General features: G+C 43.2%; 1 protein-coding gene across 5 annotated transcripts in view; it reads left to right on the forward strand.

The window, feature by feature from the left end:
- Positions 1-10,753, forward strand: part of ciarta (circadian associated repressor of transcription a) — a 66,832-nt gene that overhangs the window by 26,088 nt on the left and 29,991 nt on the right. The window lies entirely within an intron of this gene.

The raw sequence follows: 10,753 nt of genomic DNA on the forward strand, positions 1-10,753 counted from the left end.
TAATATAACAATATTATATATAATAAAAAACACAAGAGAACTTCAACCCCCCCCCCCCTCCCTCAGTGTTGACGCCTCTTGCTGAGTATAAATATCATATTGAACCCATTTTGACACGTCTGGGATATTAATAACACAAAATGGTGCATGGTGTCAAGCCTGGGTCTGCAGGCCAGGGGGCCAAGCAAGGCGGACCCTGCTGGACCAGGGGGGTGCCCAAAGTGCGGCTTTGGGGTCTTTTCTTTTTCCATGATAGAGTATCGGGACCACAGAATCTGAGATTTTGACAATAAAGTTGTAAATTTACAAGAAAGTAAGTAATATTACCTTTTCCCGACTCCTGAGGTCACACAAGTACCCCCCCCCCCTCTCTTCATAGCCGTCCCAGGCAATGCCTGTTACGATGGAGCCTTAAAAACATTTCTGAGGATAAAGTCGTAAATGTATGACAAAAACTCATATTCCGAGAATAAATTCCTACATTTACAATTAAAAAAACTTGACGGTTATGAAAAAGGGGGGTACTGACGTGACCTCTGGCCTCGGCCATATGGAAAGGGGCTACATAGACATGCTAATCTAGATGCTAGCTGCTCTGTTTTGCTGCCACGTTGTCAATAAAAGCTGGCTCTTCCTTCCCGAAGAGCGATGCCAGAGCTATACGTCAACCTGGAACGCTAACGCTAACGGAATATTTCTGTCAGTTCATGGAATGTTTTTTTTTTTGGTTTTCCCAAAAAGAAAATTGTGAAGCATCCTCACATCCCGTGACTTTGCAGTGCGGTGCCCTGGGTGGGAAATGTGTGTTGGATAGAAGGAGCAGGCAGCGGTGCATTGAGGCCAAGTTCACCCCCCCCCCCACATCACCCCCCCCCCCCCCCATCTCAGTGCTGCTGTGTCATAAAAATAAAAGCAGTGGTAATGGGATACAGCTTCTGGCCTGCACGCTGGAATATCCATTCAACACAACATGCGTCACAATTTACTGCATTGGGGGGGCTGGGGGGGGGTGTTGGCACAGGTCGACAATGGCTTTACCCAATGACCCCCCTGCTGATAGAGCGGAAGAGAGGGGGTCGAGTTAGAGGGGGGGGGCAGGGGGATTCAGACGGACCTCTGGGTGGGGCAGGGCCCCGCGGTATGGGAGGGAGAGCCCAATCGGTAGGCACGCATACACCGAGCATGCGCACACACACGCACGCCCACGATGATGGATGGCAGCGGGGACAAAGCCGACGTTAACTATTGACTCTTGATGGATGATCCCATCCGCTGCGCTGCACGGCGGATTAGCGCCGCGTAACCCTGGCGACTTTAAAGAGGAAGGGGAGGCGGCGTGGGGGGGGGGGGGGATTTGGGAGGGGGGGGCTCCATGGTCTCTGCTGCGGATCCACGCTACAGTCACGCAAGGAGGAGGGAAGAAGAGTTACAGATCGATAATTGGATAATTGGAGACGCGACATGCGCTTTTACGCACAGACTGGCTCCAACTTCCTGCAGCTTGAGTTCAAGTGGATCAGGACTACGCGCACGCGCACGTGCACGTGCGCACGCATATGCCAGTCATTATTTTACAAGATGAACGCCACATTACATTTTAAAAGTTGAACTAGAAGAGCAAAAAGTCCTAATGTTATGATTATTAATACCATTGATCCACTTTGCTTCGATAAATTAGCATCTGGTTTGTAATTATGTTCTACATTGATTGCTTTGTTGATAGCTAGCATTACGTTAGCAAAAAGCCAACACGTGTGTCTCCAAATTGTTTGTTTGTCGACTTTGTTCAGTACATTTTTCATAATAATAGTACTCGTGCCAAATAGTCGTGTTGCTGCTGGATGTTCACATTACCTGGTCCTACTGTAACTTTCTTTTCCAAAAGAGGAATTTTTTTTTTCACTTTTTCTCGTAACATTGGGATGTTTTTCTCATAACTTTACAACTTTTTCTTGGAATATTGCGACTGTGTTCCAGTATGATTACAAGTCTTTTTCCCGTAAGATTGCAACTTTTTCTCTGTAGCATTATGACTTTTTCTCGTAACATTCCGACTTTTTTTCTTGGAAGATTGCGACATTTATCTCAAAACACTTTGGCTTTTTCTTGTAAAGTTACGACTGTTCTAGGATCATTACAACTTTTTTTCCCGTAAGTTTGCAACTTTTTGTCTGTGGCATGATGACGTTTTCTCGTAAGATTGTGATGTTTGATGTTGTGATTACAACTTTTTTCGTGAAAGGTTGCAATTTTTTTTCTGTCTCGTAACACAATGCTACTTTGACTTTTTCTATGGTCCAGTATGATTACTAAATTTTTTCCTGTAAGTTTGCAACTTTTTTTCCGTAGCTTTATGACGTTTTCTCATAAGATTACGCCTTTTTTCTTGTAAGATTGCGACATTTTTCTCGTAACATTTTGGCTTTTTCTTGTAAAGTTACGATTGTCTTGCAGTATCATTACAACTTTTTCCCATAAGTTTGCAACTTTTCTCTCTGTAGCATGATGACGTTTCTCATAAAATTGTGATATTTTTATCGTAACATTACGACTTTTTTTTTCTCATAATATTGCGACATGTATGTCTCGTAACTCAGTGCTACTTTGACTTTTTCTAAGTTCTAGTATGATTACAACTTTTATTCCCGTAAGATTGCAAGTTTTTCTCCGTAGCATTATGACTTTTCCTTGTAACATTACGATTTTTTTTCTTGTAAGATTGCAACATTTTTCTCGCAACACTTTGACCTTTTCTTGTAAAGTTACGACTGTTCTAGGATCATTACAACTTTTTTTCCCGTAAGTTTGCAACTTTTTCTCGGTAGCATTATGGCGTTTTCTCGTAAGATTGTGACGTTTTTATCGTAACATTACGACACTTTCTTGTAACATTGCAACATTTTTCTCATGACACTTTGGCTTTTTCTTGTAAAGTTACGACTGTTCTAGAATCATTACAACTATTTTCCCGTAAGATTGCAACTTTTTCTCCGTAGCATTATGACTTTTCCTTGTAACATTACGAATTTTTTCTTGTAAGATTGCGACATTTTTCTCGTAACACTTTGACCTTTTCTTGTAAAGTTACGACTGTTCTAGGATCATTCCAACTTTTTCCCGTAAGTTTGCAACTTTTTCTCGGTAGCATTATGGCGTTTTCTCGTAAGATTGTGACGTTTTTATCGTAACATTACGACACTTTCTTGTAACATTGCGACATTTTTCTCATGACACTTTGGCTTTTTCTTGTAAAGTTACGACTGTTCTAGAATCATTACAACTATTTTCCCGTAAGATTGCAACTTTTTCTCCGTAGCATTATGACATTTTCTTGTAACATTACGAATTTTTTCTTGTAAGATTGCGACATTTTTCTCATGACACTTTGGCTTTTTCTTGTAAAGTTACGACTGTTCTAGGATCATTACAACTTTTTCCCGTAAGTTTGCAACTTTTTCTCAGTAGCATTATGGCGTTTTCTCGTAAGATTGTGACGTTTTTATCGTAACATTACGACACTTTCTTGTAACATTGCGACATTTTTCTCATGACACTTTGGCTTTTTCTTGTAAAGTTACGACTGTTCTAGAATCATTACAACTATTTTCCCATAAGATTGCAACTTTTTCTCCGTAGCATTATGACATTTTCTTGTAACATTACGAATTTTTTCTTGTAAGATTGCGACATTTTTCTCATGACACTTTGGCTTTTTCTTGTAAAGTTACGACTGTTCTAGGATCATTACAACTTTTTCCCGTAAGTTTGCAACTTTTTCTCAGTAGCATTATGGCGTTTTCTCGTAAGATTGTGACGTTTTTATCGTAACATTACGACACTTTCTTGTAACATTGCGACATTTTTCTCATGACACTTTGGCTTTTTCTTGTAAAGTTACGACTGTTCTAGAATCATTACAACTATTTTCCCGTAAGATTGCAACTTTTTCTCCGTAGCATTATGACATTTTCTTGTAACATTACGAATTTTTTCTTGTAAGATTGCGACATTTTTCTCATGACACTTTGGCTTTTTCTTGTAAAGTTACGACTGTTCTAGAATCATTACAACTATTTTCCCGTAAGTTTGCAACTTTTTCTCGGTAGCATTATGGCGTTTTCTCGTAAGATTGTGACGTTTTTATCGTAACATTACGACACTTTCTTGTAACATTGCGACATTTTTCTCATGACACTTTGGCTTTTTCTTGTAAAGTTACGACTGTTCTAGAATCATTACAACTATTTTCCCGTAAGATTGCAACTTTTTCTCCGTAGCATTATGACATTTTCTTGTAACATTACGAATTTTTTTTTGTAAGATTGCGACATTTTTCTCGTAACACTTTGACCTTTTCTTGTAAAGTTACGACTGTTCTAGGATCATTACAACTTTTTCCCGTAAGTTTGCAACTTTTTCTCGGTAGCATTATGGCGTTTTCTCGTAAGATTGTGACGTTTTTATCGTAACATTACGACACTTTCTTGTAACATTGCGACTGTGTTCCAGCATCATGACAACTTTTTCTCGTAAGATTGTGCCTTTTGTCGTGTAGCATCTTTTTCTTGTAACATTGTAACATTTCACCGTTGTTCTCGTAACATAATGTCTTTATTCCGACTTGTTGTCCAGGATTTAGCCATAGCCCTTTCCCCTTGTCTTCCCTCTTGAAATGGCTCCCTGCTTGTACCTTGCAGATGACTTTATTGGAATGATGAGCCCGAGCGAAAGTATGCTTGCATTTAACGCTTGGACGCTTCCTTTTAAAGCAGCCCAGCATCGGTCTGGCCTCCGCCGCCACGGTGGTCCGCCGCACATGGCTCCCGCGCTCCGATTGGGGATTGATCACAAAGGTTACAATACGCCGACGTCCACGGCGGGGAAGATTCATGTTCCCGCGGGCCCCCGCCCGCTGACGATTAGCAAAAGAAGCGGATGGGGATGATCTCGATGAAGAGCTCTGAAATGCGTGTGATGCTGCGCGTCGGCACGTGATGACAAAGGGCCGCTCGCCATTCAGGGGCATTGGACCGTACGATGCACCCCGCAACCTTTCTCTCCATGCTTCTCCTTTACCTCATGCCCCCCCACCCCCACCTTGTCAAGCTTTTGTTCTTTTGTGCCTCTCTGACACATTCCTCAAGCACGTTTCAGAAGGGGGGGGGGGGGCGAAGCATCCAAAGCAGAAGAAGAATCCAAAGTGGTGGAGTAAAAGGATGTGAGAGCAGATCAAACAGACGCTGACGGAGATGGAGAAGCTGAAGGGAAGAAAGAAAGTCCTCACTTCCTTCACTTTCCCTCCTAGCTAATGGTTAGCTCGGGTTCATCAATCATGAAGCCCAAAGTCCCGCGTCAGGTAACCTCGGCATGGGAAGGGAAAGGTCACATGACCATGACAGAAGCATTAGCAGGACTTGATGCAACCTGTTGGCATGGAAACGCCATTGGAGGAACTTGATGGCGGAAAAACGGCGGCTGTTTGCCACATTTCCACCTATCAACAAGAGTAAATACACACACCAAGAAACAACCTTGGGGGGGGACGGGGGCGTATTTTTCAATTAGCAGTCGCACGCGTAAGTGTCCTAGTAGTGGTTCTCAACTGGTGGGTCGCAGATCCATTCCGGGTGGGTCGCAAACATCGAGTCAAAAATTCATTGCAGCGCTGCAATGACGTCAGCCTCCCTCTGGGTTTTGGGCTCTGGGTTCTCTGGCTTTTTTATGTTCCAGTATGATTACAACTTTTATTCCCGTAAGATTGCAACTTTTTCTTCGTAGCATTATGACGTTTTCTCGTAACATTCCGACTTTTTTATTGTAAAATTACACTTTGGCTTTTTCTTTCATTCATTGCAGCGCTGCAATGACGTCAGCCTCCCTCTGGGCTTTGGGCTCTGGGTTCGCTGGCTACCTCTCAGGTGGACAGAGGCAACATTGCCGTGCCGTCCACCATTTTCCGTGCTTTCTGTGCTCATCCAATGAAATGGTTTTCTCAAATGCAATGCCTTTAGGGAAAACTTAACATGTTTGTACTCGTATTGGTGCATGTTTGTTTGAAACCATGAGTCAGTTCCAATGTTCCAATGGGCTCATTTTCATAGACTAAAATAAGTGGGTCATGATGAAATGAGTATTAGAAGATGTAAATGTATATCGGTTCATTGCTAGCTAGCTTAGTGCATCCAGTTACCTTGGTATAATCATTAAAGGGCCCAATGGTGCATTGTGGTCCAAAAACCAGTCGTGATGCAGGAAGTGCTTTTAGGAAGACCGACTTTTATATATATATATATATATTTATATAGAAAGTGGTACTTTTTCCTTTTTTTACTGGAAAGTACTGAAGTTCAAACAACATGGCGGTCGACCTTTACGACGACCTAGCACGTTCCCATGAAGTCATGCTGCCGAGTGACAGTGGGAAGGTCAGCTTGTGGGGGCCGTACATCAACACCTCCAGCGATGAAATGTCCCATGCCCCCCCCCCCCCACACCACCACCACCACCCCATACTTCCTGTTCTACAGCATATCATTTCCTGTTTCCTCTCCTCGTTCCAATGACACCCAACTTGACCCTTCAGCATCTTCAGCCGTCGGTTCCTCCGTGGGAGTGAATGAATGAGCTGCTGCTGGAGTGGAATTCTTCACTGATAAAAATCCCTTCACCCCAATAACCTCGGGTGTGGACTTGACCCAAGCCCCCCCCCCCCCCCCCCGACCCCCCATTTCACTGCCACCTCCTGGAAGTCATTATCGGCGACCTTTTAGCCTGGTAGGAACCACTGGGACTGGATTTCCTGGTGGACAACACCAGCACCAGAGAATGACCCCATCTTTCTCTTGTGATTTACTCGGGGGGGCACTGGGCGGGGGGGGGGGTACTGCCAGTATCAATAACAAGGATATTGTCAAAATCTGATACATTACAGATATACATATCTGTGATTTTGTGTTGTTTATTTTGTTAAATTGTTATTGTTTTGCAGTTATGGGTGGTATTTGATATATAATACAACGTTACCATGAAGTATGGTGTGATATTATCATACACCGATATCTATATCGATAATTTTCATATGGCTTCAGTTGCCTTTGATTCCAGTCAGTCAGACCGGAGTTGTGGTTGCTCAGCAAAACACTGCCCTCCAGCGTTCTGGTGGAGAACTGCATGTCACAACCTCAAGAAACGTTTTCTTACTTCATATTTTTATCAATTAATTCTGCCATGAGCTCAACCACTCTTTTTCACATATATGCACATTAGCCCTCAATGAGACGATAGACAAAATGCGATTAATCGCGATTAAGTATGAACAAGCCTTATAGGGAACAGGATCAACAACACGACAAAACTGATATTTGTGAAAGTAAAGATGGGAGAGAACTGAAAATACTTTGTATTGATCTGATACTGATACGGATATTGATACTGCTAGATTATATTATATTATATTGTATTATTTGGGAACATATGTAAGAGGTTATTATGACGGCGTATTAAAGAAATATGAGAATTTTGAGAATAAAGTTGTCAATTTAGGAGGAAAAAAATCAGTAAAATTGATGAGAAAAAAGTCGTAAATTCACGAAAAAAAAGTTGTAACATGATCAGACTAAAGTGGTAAATATAGGAGAAATAAAAACCTGAGTTTATTCTTGTAATATGATTTTTTTTCTCATAAGTTTATGACTTTATTTTTTGTTTTAAGCCAGCTATGACTACAGCTATTACTATTATTAATTAATTTATTTATTTATTTATTTATTTATTAAATTAAAAAAAAATATTAATAATAATCACACTTTTTATGACTTTTTTTTGACTTTATACTTTAATTTCTGGCTTATTCTTTGGACTGAAGTGACCTAACCTCGTCCAGTGGAAAGTCATGAGCAGGAAACGCCCAAACATGGCTCTGGTATTTGTAACTGGATGACGGTGGCATGACCTACAACGTTACATAAGCCCGCAGCCAGCAAGCTCCTCCCCCTCAGGCTGCCACACGGGAAACGTGCTGCTTTCACCCAGACATCTGAAGAGACATCTCCCATGGGTGCCTTTCTGCTAAATCTGCGGCCGAAACAGAAGTTCCTCCAACACTGAAAGCGGGTAGGGAGCTTTTTTGCGGTTTTGCAACGTCCTCTTCTGCTTTCAGCAGCTGCAGCTTTCACACCCCAACGCGAGCAAGCCCAGACAGGCGCTGCCCTTTTGACTGCTCCGTTGTCGTCCCGCTCCACGCCTGCCGGGTCATGGCCGCTCTCAGGGTTTCCTTGGTGCTGGCCGCCTGCGTCCTATTAGGTTGCCCCACGTGGGCGAAGAACTCCGCCCCCTGCCAGCCGTCCAAGTGGAACAACGGCTACGACACTTTTGTCAAGCGTCACATCCGCTCGGGGCTCCCGGACTCCCTGGATAAGGACGAATGGAGGAACTACATCAAGAACAACGGGGGCTGCGATAGACCCACACAGTCCTTCCTGCTCCCCGGAGACCTGGACAAGGTGAGGGATGTGTGCTCCAACCTGGGCGGGAAGACCTTCAAGGAGAACCTGTGCATCAGCCGCGAGCCCTTCTCCTTCGTCACGGTGAGGAGCGAGCCGGGAAGCTGCGGGATCAGGACCGTCATCCAAGAGAACAAACATCTGATCCTGGCCTGCGAGAGGCTGGACAACCGGTGCCTGCCGGTCCACTTTGAGGGAAACCCCCAAGCCGCCCGGCCCGGTAACAACGCCAAAGGGTGCTCGGACCCTGAGCTGGACGCCGGCGCTCACGGCTTGGAAAGCACGTGGCTGGGCTTCCTGTCGGCAGGCATGATGGCCGCCATCTATGCTTATTAGAGGATCTTTTGTGTCAAACCTCGGACCCTCTGACTTGGTGTCACGTGCGTGTGGCGGCTTTTTACATGCTAGGCTACTCTGATGCTAACGGCAATCCAGTGTATGCATCCAATGTATGCTAATTAGAGCAATATTTCATAATATAATTTGTTTTTATTTGGACAATAATAAGCCAAGGGCCAATATAAATGAGCTTTGGACCGGGAATGGCCCAGGGCCACACTTTGGGCACCCTTGTTGTATTGAAATAAATATGTAGTATGTTCAATACACATTTTAACAGGCGTGAGGCGGAGTACATTTTATTTTATTTTATAGGGCAAAAGCAGGCTAATAAGCAAGCCAATAAGCAGGCCGATACTAGCCTACTAGTAGTAGTAATAATCTGAATAATAATAATAATAGGCTAATGAATAATATAGTAATGATTATTATATCATTGATCACTGTCCACTGGACAAAATGGTTGCAAAGAGCTTGTGTAGATTGTGTGTACTTGTGTACATTTAATGGTGGCCTATAACAATATCTCAATATAATATTAGTATCTCTACTAAATCTGTCCAAAAGTGGGAAAGTTATATCCCAGTTCCTGTTCCTAATTTGGATTTTTTTTAATGTCTACTATACTCATTCCTAGCCTTTGCATATTTATTTGCATATGCATTATGCATTTGGGCTAACCCCCCCCCCCCCCCCCCCCCCCCCGTCCTCAGAACCTAGTGACGCCCCTGGTTAATCATCAATTTGTTCATCACAATAAAACACGTGACAAAAGAAATTAAACAAAAACATCAGCAAACTCAAGCAACAAATACTTTGGGTCTTGTACACAATGTATAAAAAATATGAACACAACAAAAACTAAACAAACTCAACTAAAAAAATAAGAAAACAACAACAAAAAAAATCTACCAACACTTCCCTTGTCGTCGTCAGCACGCGCACACAAGTACAAATGCGCATGCCCGCAGTTAGTGTGAAACCAGCAAGCCGTCGTTCCCTTCATCCGCCACTAGATGGCAGGAAAGTCATGGTTGGAACTCTCCTGTATAAAACCACAGCAAACTTTCACTCTCATAAGGGTGGAATCGAAGCCGTGTGGCCTCTTTCTGTTTATTTAGACCACACAGACAGTATAATTGCGCCATTGTTGTGTTTTTAGGGTGCCTAGTGACCATTAGGAATGTACTAGAGGTGTTTGTATGGAGTAGGAGACAGAGCTATATGGTGTAGCAATATAGCACTGTGCTGGAGTGGGGAGCTACACTATGCTTCCATCTGCCGTCATAACTTAGAGGTGTGGCCAGACATGTTGCACGTGCGTTCATGACTCTAAAAATGTTAACGTAATTCATGAAATAAATTAGTTACCTCGTTATCGTTGACAGCCATCACTGGGACTGATAATAAGAACACGTCGTACGAGGACTTCATGACTCGGGCTTTGTACCTTCATCTTGTGACATCATGGAGGTAACAGCGACCTGACCTTGACCTCTGGCTTAGCCTTAGCTAACCCCTGACATCATCGGGATACGGCGATGTGACACTTGGACACATAAATGCATCATCGATGTATTGTCACACGCACTAATAAGCAATGGCTGAGGAAGGAGTAAAAGTGGGCAACAATGGCGGAGGAAACGCTACTGGAGAATAAAAGAATGAGTGTAGAGTGAGAAGGCTGGCGGGGGGGTGGGGCCATAGGGAGGGGCCACGGAGCAGACACGCACTTTTTAACTTCTTCAACTTTCAGAAAACATAAATTGAGTATGGGAACGGGGGCTCGGGTTTCTTCTCAGCTTTTCCTTCGCACGTTTGACCTCCTTGGCTCACGTCGTCTTCTCGGCGACCCCGAGGGTCATCCATCATCATCCGACATCATCCATCATCATCATTTTTGGAAAATCAAG

Source organism: Doryrhamphus excisus, linkage group LG17 (assembly GCF_037039965.1).
Source record: "Doryrhamphus excisus strain RoL-2023G ecotype Guam linkage group LG17, RoL_Dexc_Guam_v1.1, whole genome shotgun sequence".
Lineage (NCBI taxonomy): Eukaryota > Metazoa > Chordata > Actinopteri > Syngnathiformes > Syngnathidae > Doryrhamphus > Doryrhamphus excisus.